At 37.9% G+C, this 14,670-nt stretch overlaps 1 long non-coding RNA gene across 1 annotated transcript; it reads right to left on the bottom strand.

The window, feature by feature from the left end:
- Positions 1 to 3,891: 3,891 nt before the first annotated feature.
- Positions 3,892 to 8,581, bottom strand: LOC107774608 (uncharacterized). The gene is made up of 2 exons (XR_012706191.1): positions 7,074 to 8,581; positions 3,892 to 4,128 (listed from the first exon to the last, which is right to left on the bottom strand). It is a non-coding gene; the product is annotated as an uncharacterized LOC107774608 (long non-coding RNA).
- Positions 8,582 to 14,670: the final 6,089 nt, after the last annotated feature.

Below are 14,670 nucleotides of genomic sequence, written 5' to 3'. Positions count from 1 at the left end.
CAAGTGGAATACGAAAAACGGGGTGGGAGCATTTCACATCACCTGAAAATTTGTAATTTGTTTCATTACAAATCCAAGAAAAAACCAGTTACCGTGCATGATCACGAGTCTTAATAAATCTAGTTTGCAACATTTGACCAGCCTCTACAATTCACTAGCTCATTCGCCGGTAAAGCTATAAATTGCAAATAATGTTTGCCATCCTTTCACAAAAGCCTTCAGGGATGCCAACACTCTGGCATCTAAAACCTTCTAAGATCTTTACGAGAGCATCTTAACTGTATATGATAGATGATTTCATCTAGATTTATTGGTCTAAAGTCCTTTATGTAAGATGCTCAATCCTTTTACGAACAAGTGTAACAAAAGGTGCATTGAGATTTTTAGGGTCAGCGGGATCCTATAGGTTTCTTTGTGAGTTTAAGAGGCTATGAAAAGGATATCTGTGATTCTCAATGTTCATTTCAGTGATGGAAGCATATCGTAAAATGATAGATGGAGAATGATAGACAATATTTGAGGGGTTTTAAACATACGGAATGGACATAAGATAGTGTACAAGTGTCCCACTAGTTAATTATTGATTGTACACTAGTCCTATGTGAAACTGAAGTAGATCAAATTCAATGCTTGAAGGATGTATTGATATGATTTCAGATAGTCTCTGGTTTAAAGTTAAATTTAAAGAAGTAAGAATATTCTACTGATGGTGGACAAGTTTGACAACATGAAGTATATATCTGAAGCCCTATTTAAAGGTTGAATCGCTTCATGCAACTTAGTTAGGATTTTCATTGGGTGCAAACCCAGAAAAATCATATAGTGTTGAATCACGTAACTGAAAGAGTTGAAGAGGGTAAATGTATGGCAAAAGAAATGTTTATTGAAAAGGGAGAAACGATACGGATCTCGAGTACAATATCTTGCAACCTATTTATAACTATGATACCCTGTAATGTGGGAGGAGAAGATACTAGAGAGAATGTAAAACAACTTCTTATGGAATACGAGAGAGGAGGTGAAGAAATACATTTTAAACTAGAAGTAGAAGATCGTTATGTAGATGGGTGTCGGGGTTCACAGGTCTGAAGGTTTTTAATAAAACCTTATTGGCAAATAGCAAAAGGATTTATAGATTTAGTAGGTAGGACTGTTTTGTTGAGATCGGTCATTGCTGACAATTATGAAACAAAGGAAATGGAGGACAACCAAATTTCTCGGCCATAATAGTGTTTTTGAGAGCGAGAAGCGCAAAAAAAGCGACAGGGGCTCGCCTCGCTTCAAAAGCGAAGCGCACGCTTTATTGAAGTGAAGCGCAATTCTTAAAAAACATAATATAAACCTTGCAAAGACACATGTATATATATATCAAATAAAATTAACTTTATAAACTGAAATACACATAAAATTAATAAATAAAGGCTAAATAAGAAGAAAAAAGGAAAAGAAAAAGACGTGCATGCCCTAGCAGAAGAGACGAACGGGGAGAAGAAAAAGAAGAAAGAAGAAAAAAAGAAATGAGAAGAAAGAGAAGAAGAAAGAAGAAAAGAAAAAGAAGAAGAAATTACCTGGACCGGAGGCTGTTGGACGGAACCCTAGAAGCAGTAGTCAGGTCGATGGAAGGGAAGAAGAGAAGACTTTGCGGTCTATGTTTTGTATAATAAAAAACGAATCAATCTTTTTTTTTAAAAACAATTGGCCCATGTTGACTGAAGCGATCGCTTTTGCGCTTCTCGCTTCAACACCTGAAGCGATCACTTCGGCTGGTCGAGTCGCCTCAGCTTCAAAAAAGCGAAGGCTTGTCGCCTCACCTTTTTAAAACACTGGGCCATATAGGGTAGTATTATGGAGAAGCAGCATAAAGATGTGAATGATTTCTGTAGACATTCAAGTTTAGAGTGGGAAACGATGCCAAATTTAGCTTTTAGAGATGGTGTGGAGATGTCACCTTCGTAGCTATATTCAATATTTTGTGCTAATTACTACAGAACTAAAGTGGGTGCTCAAATATAGACGGAGCAGGGGGATAATGTAGAAACCCAAGCTCAGAGAACTTTGCGAGATTGGGAAATGAAAGAACTTCACCGTTTGCCGGGGCTCCTGTACAAGGAGCAGATCTTAATCACAAAAAAGGATATATAGAAATGAGAGTGATTAATGCATGATCTATAAAAATTAGGGATATATAGAACTGGGAGTGATAAAAGGATGGCCTGTTTATAGTATGATAATGAGCTATTAGAGATAATGTTATAAGAATCCTTCAAGTAACACCGGCGATTGATGTCGACCCAATACAATTTCTTTTGTGAGAACCGAGTACTTCCGATAATAAAAAGAAGTATATTCTTAACCTTGCACGCTAAAGCCCTAGCGAGCCATGGAACAAATATTCGACCACTATTTTTGTTGATTAAAAATATTTCTCATACAGCATCCTTTTGTTTTTAAAGAAAATATGAGAACTAGAATAGAATAGTCAAAGGAATATATTTTTGAACACTATTGATTGCACCGTTCTAGTGATTGTGCCTCGTAGATTTTCTGCAAACAAATAAATTAGCTTTCATTTAAAATCTTCGAATAGTATTAAGTTATTTTTGCTTCAAATAGTTTTAAGGTACTTCCGTTATAGAAAACCATGGAATTTTATTATTATTCCAGGGTGAAAATAGTGTTTCCATTTCTTCTGCCTAAAGCAGTTAATAGCGCATTAAAACGTGGTTCCAACATTCTCAGTTTTCTTGTTTTTGCTAGTTGTTCTTCTGAAGTGCAAGGTTAGACAAAGATGGATTGGCAACTTTTGTGGAGATATGTGCATCCACAATGAACACCGTCGATCAAATCTAAGAAAAGGGGTCTGCTAAATGTAATTTTAGCCTAAAACATAGCACAGGAAAGTAGTATGTGTCATATTGTGATTCTCAAGTTACTAGTATATCAGACTGTTCATTATTACCCCGGTCTTGTTCTAGTTAGACATTAAAATCACTGAAAATAGCAGCTGTTTTAACGTGTCTAAAGGATTCAAATTTGCATTATTTAATAATAATGGATTTACTTTATGTTAAACTCATTATGTCTCATTTTTCTATGCAGTTCACAATGAGCGATTAATATGTTTTCTCCTTCAACTAGTCCACAAAAGAAGCTCTACATGTGTCTTTTCCCTTTAGAGTATGTGATACTGCATTCTACCTCATTAGGACTTGTTCATTTTTGCAAGTATCTTCTAATTGTTCACTAGCTGAATTTCACACGGTTCTCATGTTCATTTTGCAGGAAGCGGTGCACGTTCACTTCTTCTTGTGACGAATGTAGTTCGACTACCGGATTCACATAATTGATGGTCTATGAATAAGGCATATGATAGGCTATCCTGGCACTTCCTCTGTAGTCTTGAGAAGGATGGGTTTTGCAGAACGTACAGTGGATCCACATTATTTGGAACTTATTGTCAAATATGTGGTATACTACAATCATCAAATGGTAGAAGACATGGGTTTTTGTAAGTCACAAAGAGGTGTGAAGCAGGGAGATCCAATATTACCTTCCTTATTCATCATAGCTGCTGAAGTATTATCAAGGATGCTTAATAGTCTATAGGAAAATCCAAGAGTCATTGGCTTCAGTATGCAGCCAACTGTACAAAGGATTAACCGCTTATCATATGCTGATGATATCATCATGTTTTGCTCAGGTAAGTCATTCACTGCATCTGATAACCTCTCTTCCACTTATCTATCATATATTTCTATTTTGAGTGTATGTTCGAGCATATTCAATCTCTATCAATTGATCTACTTTTACTTCATGTTCGAGCATATTTAATCTCTGGTTACCTATCTGCAAAGGTCCTGGATCCTGAAAAACTGACCATCTTGCTGAATGGGAGCCAAAAATAATTCACATTCTTCAAATCTATGTTCACTGTTCAAGAAATGCATCCCAAACTTTAAAGTACAAGCTTTTAGATCCAGTTTACATAAAATATCAAAACTTGGAATTTGAAACTACGCAAGCATTTGTTTGTGTTGAGCCATAGCCCATAGTGTATCCACCTGACAACTCTTCAGATGATAGGCACGGTAAAACACTTTGATATGGTGATCCTGCCTTTCTGTAAATCTGCAGTTTATAGATAACTATATGAGCTTTCCACACTATAATGATTGATATTGTTATTTGTAGGTTCTTTTTAATCCTGTTTATGAGAATGCAAACGTAGTGCATAAGAAATGATAGTTCTTGACTTGTGTATAGAGCTTGAGAAATTTTTAGTAACAGAATCATAATCAGTAAAACATTTGGTGTTGTTAAGATAACCAAGTTCAAGGGGTGACAGGGAGAGCACTGTAGTTGAACAAAAACTAGTTGCAAAAGGTGCGTCTTAGGTTGGTCTTGATGAACACCTAAAAACACTTGTTATCAGCATAAAGTAGTGTCAGAGTACCTTACTGAAGCTGAAATTTGGAGTTCTTATAGCTACTTCTGTACTAGAAACTTTAGGCATTAAGATCTAGCCTCACTAACTTAATTAATAGACAAAATATCCACGTTTGATGACTCTGAAGGTCCTCTCATCACTCTTCTTGCGATTATTTTCTAGTATACAGAAGCATCATTGGCTCTTTTTCAAATTCAACATTTTTTTTTCTTTTCCACAGTTATAACTTATAAGATGCTATTGAAACTTGACATTGGGACATTGGACAAACATTTCCAAAGGTATGTTCTTCCAGAACTACTGGAAAGCGTATCGTGAAAATGCTGTGAAGTTTTAGTACTCTCAATTCTCAAACACCAACTCAAATACAGGTATCATCTAAGTTGCTCCGACATGGCAGTTTAGGTGCCGCACCCGTGTCGACACGACACTAGTATGGGTGTGGGTATGGGATCCGTACCGGATCTGGTCAAACAATTTTGGGTACTTTGAACACGACGGACAGAATAATTCGAGACGAGATACAATTTGATTACCGAAATCAGAACTAAAACTAGGGTACATTTGAAGAAAATAGCATATCTTTTTTTTTTTGATGACCGAGAAATCCGTCTGGGGCCGATCCTTTGGACCAACCGCAGCCTTCGAAACTCGGTGGATAATGGGCTCGCCCCTCTACCCTTCTCCACTTAAATACCAGGTTTTGCTTTGCATGGTGTGGGGGCTTGAACGTGTGACCTAAGACACAAATCCACCCCCCTTTGCCACATGAGCTAGGCCCTGGGGGCAAGAAAATAGCATATCTTATCAAGGAAATCAATCTTTTACTCATCTACAACTTGAGAATAAAAAGATAATCCACACTTTACAAGCTATACGTAAGTATTCCACAAAATTTCTCATAAATTAGAGAGATTTTTATTTTTTTATTTTTATTTTTAGCCGAATCCCCGCACCCGTATCCGTATTAGGATCCGTATCCCCGAATCTTAAAATTTATATCTTGAAAAATCCGACCTCTAGATTCGCACCCGTGTCGGACACACGCACCCGTGGCTGAGCAACTTAGGGTATCATAGCCCATAGGTCAAAGTCTCGGTGAACTTCCTGTCATAAATTAAGAAAAGGTATAGGTGAAACAATTGGCCAAGAAAGCAAATACACGTGCCTTGCTTAACAGTTAGAATGAAACTTCTTTTTCTTTTTTGCTTTTGCTACTCTGCTTCTAACTTGTTCCCTATTCTCTATCTGCTGTGAACTTTTTGTCATTTGTGACTGGACGCCGACAAGCAACTTGAAGTCTTATCCATACATCATTGTTTAATTTTTTTATTTATGAAAAATATTATATTACAAATTAAATGAATAATGCACTGGTGGAGGTCAAAATTTATCAAAATTTCCTCAAACTGGCTAAAACTTTAAAAAAAGAGGTATATACAGCAGAAGAAATCTCTAAATTAGGACCAGAAATTTTCTATATGTTCTATTGGCGTATAAATCTCCGATGGGGACAAATTACCCTAGAAAGTATATGACCTAAAGGAAACGTGCTAACATGACTAAAACATATTTCCAACTAAGTAGTATCACCTATATAATATTTTTTCTTCTATCGTGCTCTATTTTACGCTAAGTTGGATTCCATGAGAACATCTTTCGAGACAACTTCCTTCCATGAGATTTTAGGTTTATCTCGTCCCTTTTTAACACCTCCACTCACCGTGGTTTCACACCTACGGGCCATTGCATTTGGAGGTCGATGCAAGACTTGACCAAACTATCGCACGCAAGGGTGTGGTCTAGTGGTCAATGAAGTGGGTTAAGAACCATAAAGTATCAGGTTCAAATCCCAGCGGAGGCAAAAATGTTAGGTGATTTCTTCTCATCTCTTCAAGTCTTAGTGGACAGAGTTACCTAGTACCTGTTGCTGGTGTGAGATACCAGGTATCCCATGGCATTAGTCGAGGTGCGTGGAAGCTAGCCCGGACACTATGATTTTGTTGTTTAAAAAAAGACTTGACCAAACCATCTCAACCGGTGAAAAAAACCATCTCAACCAACCTCTCATTTTGCCATCTATGCGTACTACTTGCACCTTATGGTGGATGTGGTCATTTTTAATTTTATTTAATCTTATTGACCACACATCCATCTAAGCAATCACATCTTTGTAACGCTCATCTTGTGGATGTGTTACACGGGGTTTAATAGCCCAACATTCACTTCCATATGACATATGGTTTTCTAAGTGTTCTATGGTATTTAACTTTCACTTTTGATAGGCATGATTCTATCACATAACACCTTGGTAGCACTTCTCTGTTTCAACCATTTATTTTTGATTTTAAATAGTAAGTGTCGTCTAAAGTGAGGGAGTACATATTTCTCAACCTGATTATTATACTCTTTGTTATATTTTGTTAGCATGTACAGAGCTTCCATTAATTGCATGCTCTTATTATCTTTTATCATCGGTTAAGTTTAACTTCAGGAAGAGTTTAATGTAATAATAAACCATATATAAACACACACACAGAGAAAAGCTCTAGATCTATGGTAGTTAGAATAGTCCTTGTGGTTCTAATTGTTTATTTTCTAGTAACTCAGGAAACAGGAGCTTTACCGGTTCACTTGTATGTCCAACTATGCACTGCGATCACAAACAGAAGAGCGACATTCGTACAATACCAGAACTGTGTAGGCTAGCAAGAAGGAAACAGTTATTCCAGCGTTGGCATACCGTTGAAAGACAGTAATGCTATCCACATTTTGCTGCTGCTGGGTTGAGTATGTTCTAGGCAAATCCACAACCGTACTGGATGAACTTTCCGCATCTGTATCAGTATATGGGTAAGCAACATGACTTTTAACATGGGGCAAATGCACATAGCTCTCCTTCTGGTCTAGGGAGTCTGCGTCTGAACTCGTGGAGTATGGTTCAACATTGACAACTTGGTTGCAGCTCCTTTGATGGTCCATGAATTCTGCTTCTTTTTGTGCTGTTAGCTCAAGGTGAGCCATTTGTTGAATGCTCAGCCCCTGGTCAATCCAGTTCGTGTCTAGAGCATTCTTTATGTGGATGCATTTAATTGTGGTGGATATGAAGTTGGCACCAAATGCAACTGCGACCAAAATGGAAAGGGAGAAAGGTTTCCACCAGTTTTTACATTGGACTGGCGAGGGTTTCGAGTTTGACAGGAAAATGATAAGCAGGTAAATAACATAAAACATGGCCATGTGAGTTGCTTTTGTATCATAGTACTGGATTTGCTTCACTAGCCTATGATTGATGATGGCCAACTCTTTGCAGGTGTTTTTGTGGTTTTCTAGGGCGTGGGACAGTCTACTCCATATGGCATTTATCTGATTACCTTTTGACATGGTTGAAAGCTATCAAATAAGCTTGTTTCTTTTTGAGGAAATTTGAGTAAGTATGGTTTGTGTAGAAAGTTAATTTACCCTCATAGCTACAATCAGTTTCTTTGTAAGCTACTATCAGATAGATTCAGTAAGCTGCGATCCTTACAGCTGCTCGGAAGGTGGAAAATCCGATTGACTGAAGGAAATGAATTTAAGGATTTGCACATTTGAGACCCTGTTTTAACTGATTATATAGAGATGTCACCGCGTATGAATTAAGCTGCAACTAATACAAACAAATACCATTTCTTGTCATATTCAGTTTTTCAGATTGTGATAGCGTATTATATTAGAAAGAGAAAAAATGGATCTATATAAAAAGATGTGCTGATTGTAGCATTGTGTTATTTTTCCTTGTTATATCCTGGCTGAGGAATTCAGCTAGCAGCAGTCGCACGCCACTGGAATAGTTAAATATTTAAGTTGACTTGATGCCGTTCAGGTAAAGTAGTGCTCAATGTTATAGTTACTTTGCATTGGTGACCTTTCAGTTTTTGAATAAAGGTCTGTAAATGACTTTAACACATTTGGTTGTAGTTTGGAGTATATTGTAGCATTTGGATAAATGGGGGCAAAGAAGACATACAAATGCGGAATCTTAGTAGCTTAGTTGGTTGGTAACCTGAACTTTTTCCTCGTTGGCGAGGGTTTGATCCCCAACTTGCAATCACCTCCCCCATTTCTCCTTCCCGTACCCCTATATGTAATATTAACTGTATCTTTTCTACATATGATGTTGATTTACTTTTCCCTTAATAAGAGAGATTTGTGTTAATAATATCCTTTTACACGGACTAGTGTGGGGAATTCCAAACAACTCAAGCTGGATAAAATCCATACTTTAAAATGGGATTCCAATAGCTTAGTATATATTGTTTGTTAGTTGTTACTTTGGAGGCAGTTATTTTATTTGTGCCGCTTGAAATGTAGATATGGTTACAATTGGACCGTTCATAATAGTCGGGGCGGACCTATGCTATATAAATAGGGGTCACCGACACCCGTAAAGTTTGGCAAAAACTCCATATATACATATGCATATTTTTAGAAAATAGTAATCTATTAGTAGTGGACACCGCATAGCAGATTTTGGTTGAATCCAAAAGTGCACCGACAAGCTTCAAATCTTTGATCCCCTCTCGTAATAGTCAACCCTTTTCCCTTCAAGTCAACTTACAATGGATACTTAATTAATCTATATATAAGTTTCCTTTCTTTAAACAAACTCTATGTGTACTTAAGATATGAGGAATTTGATTACGCAAATCTCCATTTCTTGCTCCTAGACGCAATTTTTTTTGTTGAGGAATTTCATTACGTAATCCCCCGTTTCTTGCTGTTAGACGCAATTTAATTGTTCAAAAGTATGTTAATAATTTAACTACATAATACATAGTATTAATTGGGAGTTGACGCTACTATTCATCACTGAAGATTTTTAATTTGATTAAATATTATTACTCTAAATTTGTGATAAATAATTCAAGACCATATTCAAAATCTTAAGGCAGAAATTTAATTGTTTCCCTATCGAACCCCAGCGTTCCACATGCCGCCCACCAACCCCCCCCCCCCCCCCTCTTCTTCTTTTTTTTCGAAAGAAAGGAAACGAAAACATTATGTAAAGAGATTTTCAACCCGACAGATTTTAACCCAAATGATCATTTCGATTTTGGGTGAGGCAACTTTCCTTCTTATTACATTACTAGTCTCTAGTAACGTCCGTTGCACGTTTGTTCCCTGTCATTATTATAAAATATCGATAAATTTTAAAAAATATTAAGTTATAAAATAAGAAATACTGCAACTAATAAAAAAAATCCAATTTTATATTTAAATTTTATTCATTAAACACAATTCATAGCAATGGAGTGGTATATTTTTCATTTAGCAAAAGGTGTTTGAAACTAAGTAAGATAATATAACCTCTAATGGTATGAATATGTTGATGAATTCATGCTCTAAATATAATAAATGCATGTAAATAGTCTTAACAAAATTAGGAAAAATATGAAAAAATATATATTTCAACAAAACCTGCAAACAAAGCACAATGACTATACATTTATCTTCGCCCCAAACGTTCAGAAGTAGGATTGTTCGTTCAGATTTATAAATACTTCCTCAGAAGTAGAAATAAAAATAAAATTATAATAAAATCTAACTTGCACTCTCTAATTAAATATTTCGCTTTACTCAGACCAGTACTCATAATTACACAACAAAATTTGAATCTCGTAGTCTCAGAAGATAATAATAAAAGAAATAAATATAAGAAAACATAGAATGAGACTAAAGATATAACACCACTGATAAGTGGGGATTTTGACTACTTATTAGTGCCTTTTAGCTTTCGTTTTAGTCCAAAAGCGCCTAATTGTGTTCCCGAAAACTAATGAAATGTGCTTAATTGTAGGAATATTGAAAGATGAGCTCCCAAGATGAAATCCAACTCAAGAAGGAGTAATCTGAACTCAAGGACAAAAACAGACACAATAGCTTAGAAGTGCGAACCGCAGAATATCATCTGCGGCCGCACGTTGTGAAGAAATTCCCATAAGAGAAATGTGCAAAGTGCGGTCCGCACATGATATGTGCGGCCGCAGAAAGTGGGTCAGAGCAAAAGTTCAGAGAAGCTGCATCTCAAGTCCAACAAAAGTACGGACCGCACAATTATTGTGCGGCCACAGACATTATTATGCGAACCGCAGAAAGAGAGGAGTGCGGCCGCAATTCAGAATTATGCAGCCGCAGATTTTCAGTCCTGTCATGCTGAAGCAAAGTGCGGACCGCACATGGAGTTGTGTGGCCGTAGAACCTCCGAAAAGGGCATTTTTGTCCGAAAATTCCAGCCCTGTATAAATAGAAGAGTTTCACTTTTTTAGGTCAAGTTTTGACATCAGCCGCTACAGTAGACGATTTGTTTTACTCTTTTTAGTAATTTTTGCTATTTTGAGCTTTTTGAACATTGATTTCATCATTTTAATTATCAATATGGGTTTAATTATCATTTCTTCTTCTATTTCTACAATTTCAAGCATGAGTAGCTAAATTTTTATTAGGGTTGTGACCCAACCCTAGTATGTAAACTTTATGGGTATTTGATTTAGTGCTTGTTTATGGTTAGGTATTTATTATTTAGCCTTGTTCGTGCTTTAATTTGTGAATTTGATGGTTGCAAACATTAGTTCATGCCTATTTGACTTAGTCTCTACTTGAGAAAGAGAGACTTAATCTAGGAAAACTTAGCTAACAAGGAATTGGATCAATCGAGAGATTGATATTACCCAATTGAAGGATTCAACCTAGAGATAGTAATAACCCGACTCGAGCTTTTATTAACAATTTTTTGCAACACCCATTTGGACTCGAGAAAGCCAAATTGGGCAAAGTCACTCTCTGGCCGAGAGGTTTTGAGTGGGTAGTTGAGTGTTGATAGCTATAATACACCCGACTAACAAAACCAGCATTAAGGTTTATATCCCATTAGGCAAACACTTAGGCAATGGTCATACAAAACTTGAAAAACAAACAAAAATAATTTCATAGTTATACTTCTTAGCTTGCAATCTTAGTTTAAATTAGACTTAGAATCAACCCAAATTTGTGGAAGTGTAAATTGAGATAATTCAAGCTCATACACTACAATATATACTCCTAAGTCCCACGTATAGCTCCTTGTGAAATTCGACCCCGACTCCTTGTTGGGTATTACTATTGCATCGACCGTTTCATAACCTCGATTTGAGGTGCGACTTGGACGAGATCAATTTTTGGCGCCGTTGCCGGGGAGATAAAAAATGGATTTAGCTATATATTTGATTTTGTGTGTGAATTATCTTCTTTTCCTTCCGTGTTACTGATTTTTGTGAATCAATTGTAGGTGTAACAATGGCTCTCAACAATGATCAATTCGGAAATATACCTTTGGGGGATGTGGACATTGAAGAGGTTCCTCTTGAACCTCAAGCAAATAGAAGAGGCCGACCGCCTCAAGACAACGTCCCAGTTCCACCCCCACCTCCACCAAGAGCGGCTCCACACTGGGTGTTGCCGAATGAAGGGTATGCAAGTGCCATAGTCCCGCCCCGTATTAGGGCGGGCAACTTTCAAATTACAAATGTGATGCTTACATTGCTAGAGTAACGAGGATTCTTCACCGGGGCTCCGAACCAAAATGCATACAAACATTTGAAGGGGTTTGTGGACACTTGTTGGGGGAGTAAACAGACAAACGTCTTCGATGATGCTTTAAGGTTGAGGCTATTTCCCTTCTCTCTACGGGAAAAAGCCTTGGATTGGTTGGAGAGATTGCCAAACCATACCATCCATACGTGGGATGAGTTGGCGGAGAAATTTATTGCCAAGTTCTTTACTCCCGAGCATATGGCTACTCTTAGAGACGAGATTCTAGCATTCAAACAAGAGTCCAATGAGTCGTTACATGAGATATGGTAGCGGTATAGGACAATGGTCAAAGAGTGACCCAATAATGACATGACGAGGCTATGATTCAACAAACTTTCTATCGGGGGATCAATACAACCAATCAGTGCGTGGTAAATCAACTTGCCGGTGGAAATTTCATGACAACGCCGTATGCGGAAGCTTGTGAGATTCTAGATGAAATGGCGGACACTTCATCGGCAAATCAAAGTAGGAAAATGTTCCTCAAGGTGATCCGAACGTGATTCACCTCCATAAAGAATTGCATGATCATGGGCAAGCCATTGCCGAGTTGACCACCACAATGAATCAATTAGCGAAGGCTCAACTTCAACAAGTGCAAGGTCCTAAGCAAGTCAATGCCATGAATGGAGTAAGCATGTTGGTGAACAAAAGAAGAGTAAAGGGTCCGCAAGTGCAAAATCGAGTGGAGAATTATGTGCAAGAAGATAGTGGGTTTGATCAAGATGAATCTTACAATGAACAAGAGGATTAAGTGAAATATGTGAACAACTTTCAAGGGCAAAGAAACAACTCTCAAGGCCCGAATCAATAACAATGGCGACCTCAAGGCAATCAAGGTAATTGGAATTCTAACAACCAAGGTAATTTGAATGGAGGTAACAATAAAGGGAATTGGCATAATAACAACAATCAAGGAAATTGGAGTGGTGGAAATAGCCAAGGTAATTGGAGTGGCAACAACCAAGGATATTGGGTAGGTAACAATCAAGGGGGATGGAATAATAACCAACGCAATCGGGAGTCGGGTTTTCAAAGGTCCCTGATGTATCAACAACCGAGAAACCCGCATTCTTATCCTTCCCAATGTCCCAGTTCTTCCAACAATGAGATGGGACGAATTGAGAATATGTTCAAACAAATGATGGAGAAGAATGCCAACTCCGATGCACAACTAGCCTCACACACCACATCAATTCACAACTTGGAAGTTCAAATAGGGCAAATCTCTCAAGCTCTAAACACTCGTCCTAAGGGGGCACTACCAAGTGACACGGTGGTGAACCCAAAGGGGGGGGAACAACACGGTACGTGCCATGGCCATCATGACAAGGAGTGAAAAGGATGGAAACGCATCCACCTCAAGTCAAAGTAAACTTGTGGATGATGAGCAAGTGGTACAAGAAGATGAGACCCCGAACAATACTGTGCAAGCAAATGATGAAGTGCGGATTGATATTGATGTCAATGTGGAAGAGACTCAAGAGGACGTGAACCCGTCTAGGGAGCACGTTAAGTCACTATTGCCTAAGACCACCTCTCCATATCCTCAAAGGCTTGCCAAGAAAAATGCCGAGCATCAATTTAAAAAGTTCATTGACATGATGAAGAGTCTATCGATCAATGTGCCATTGGTTGAAGCTTTGGAGAAAATTCCCGGTTATGCAAAGTTTATGAAGGATTTGGTGACAAAGAAGAGGTCGATGAATTTTGAAACTATCAAAGTCACTCATCAAGTGAGTGCAATTGTGCATTCAATGGATCCTAAATTGGAAGATCTCAACGCCTTCACAATCCCTTGTACCATTGGAAGTGCTGAGTTTGCTAAAGCTCTGTGTGATCTTGGGTCAAGTATCAATTTGATACCCTATTTGGTTTTCAAGACTTTAAGAATTGGGCAACCAAGACCCACATCTATGAGACTACAAATGGTCGATCGTACCATGAAGAGACCGTTGGGAGTAATTGAAGATGTATTGGTTTGTGCTGATAAATACATTCTTCCGGCAGATTTTGTTATTCTTGATTGTGAGGTTGACTATGAGGTATTGATTATTCTTGGGAGACCTTTCCTTGCTACGGGGAAGGCTCTAGTTGATGTTGAAGCCGGAGAACTTACTTTCCGGGTCGGTGATGAAAAAGTTATTTTCCATGTGTGTAAGCCTATGAGGCAACCCAATAGCAATGAGGTGTGCTCTTTCATAGACTTGGTGACCGATGTGATTGTGGATGAAACAAGTGCTGTGATGAATGTTGATGATACGTTGGAGGTCGTCTTGCTCAACTTTGATGATGAAGAGATGGAAGGCTTCGTGGAATGTGTGAACTCTTTGCAAGGAATGGGGTCGTACATTTATGAACCCCGCAAATTGTCCTTGGATATTGAAAATAGGAAAACTCCTCCTACAAAGCTTTCAATTGAAGAGCCTCTTATCTGGAGTTGAAGCCATTACCTCCACATCTTCGGTATGAAGTTCTTGGCCCTTCTTCTACTTTACCGGTTATTCTTTTCTCTTGTTTGACTAATGCGCAGGTAGACTCTACATTGCTACAAAAGAGGAAGAAGGCTATTGGATGGACATTGACAGATATTCGGGGGATAAGCCCCGCAT

The sequence above is a fragment of the Nicotiana tabacum genome, chromosome 23, assembly GCF_000715075.1.
Source record: "Nicotiana tabacum cultivar K326 chromosome 23, ASM71507v2, whole genome shotgun sequence".
In the NCBI taxonomy this organism is placed as follows: Eukaryota; Viridiplantae; Streptophyta; class Magnoliopsida; order Solanales; family Solanaceae; genus Nicotiana; species Nicotiana tabacum.
This window is presented reverse-complemented; position numbering and strand designations above follow the sequence as displayed.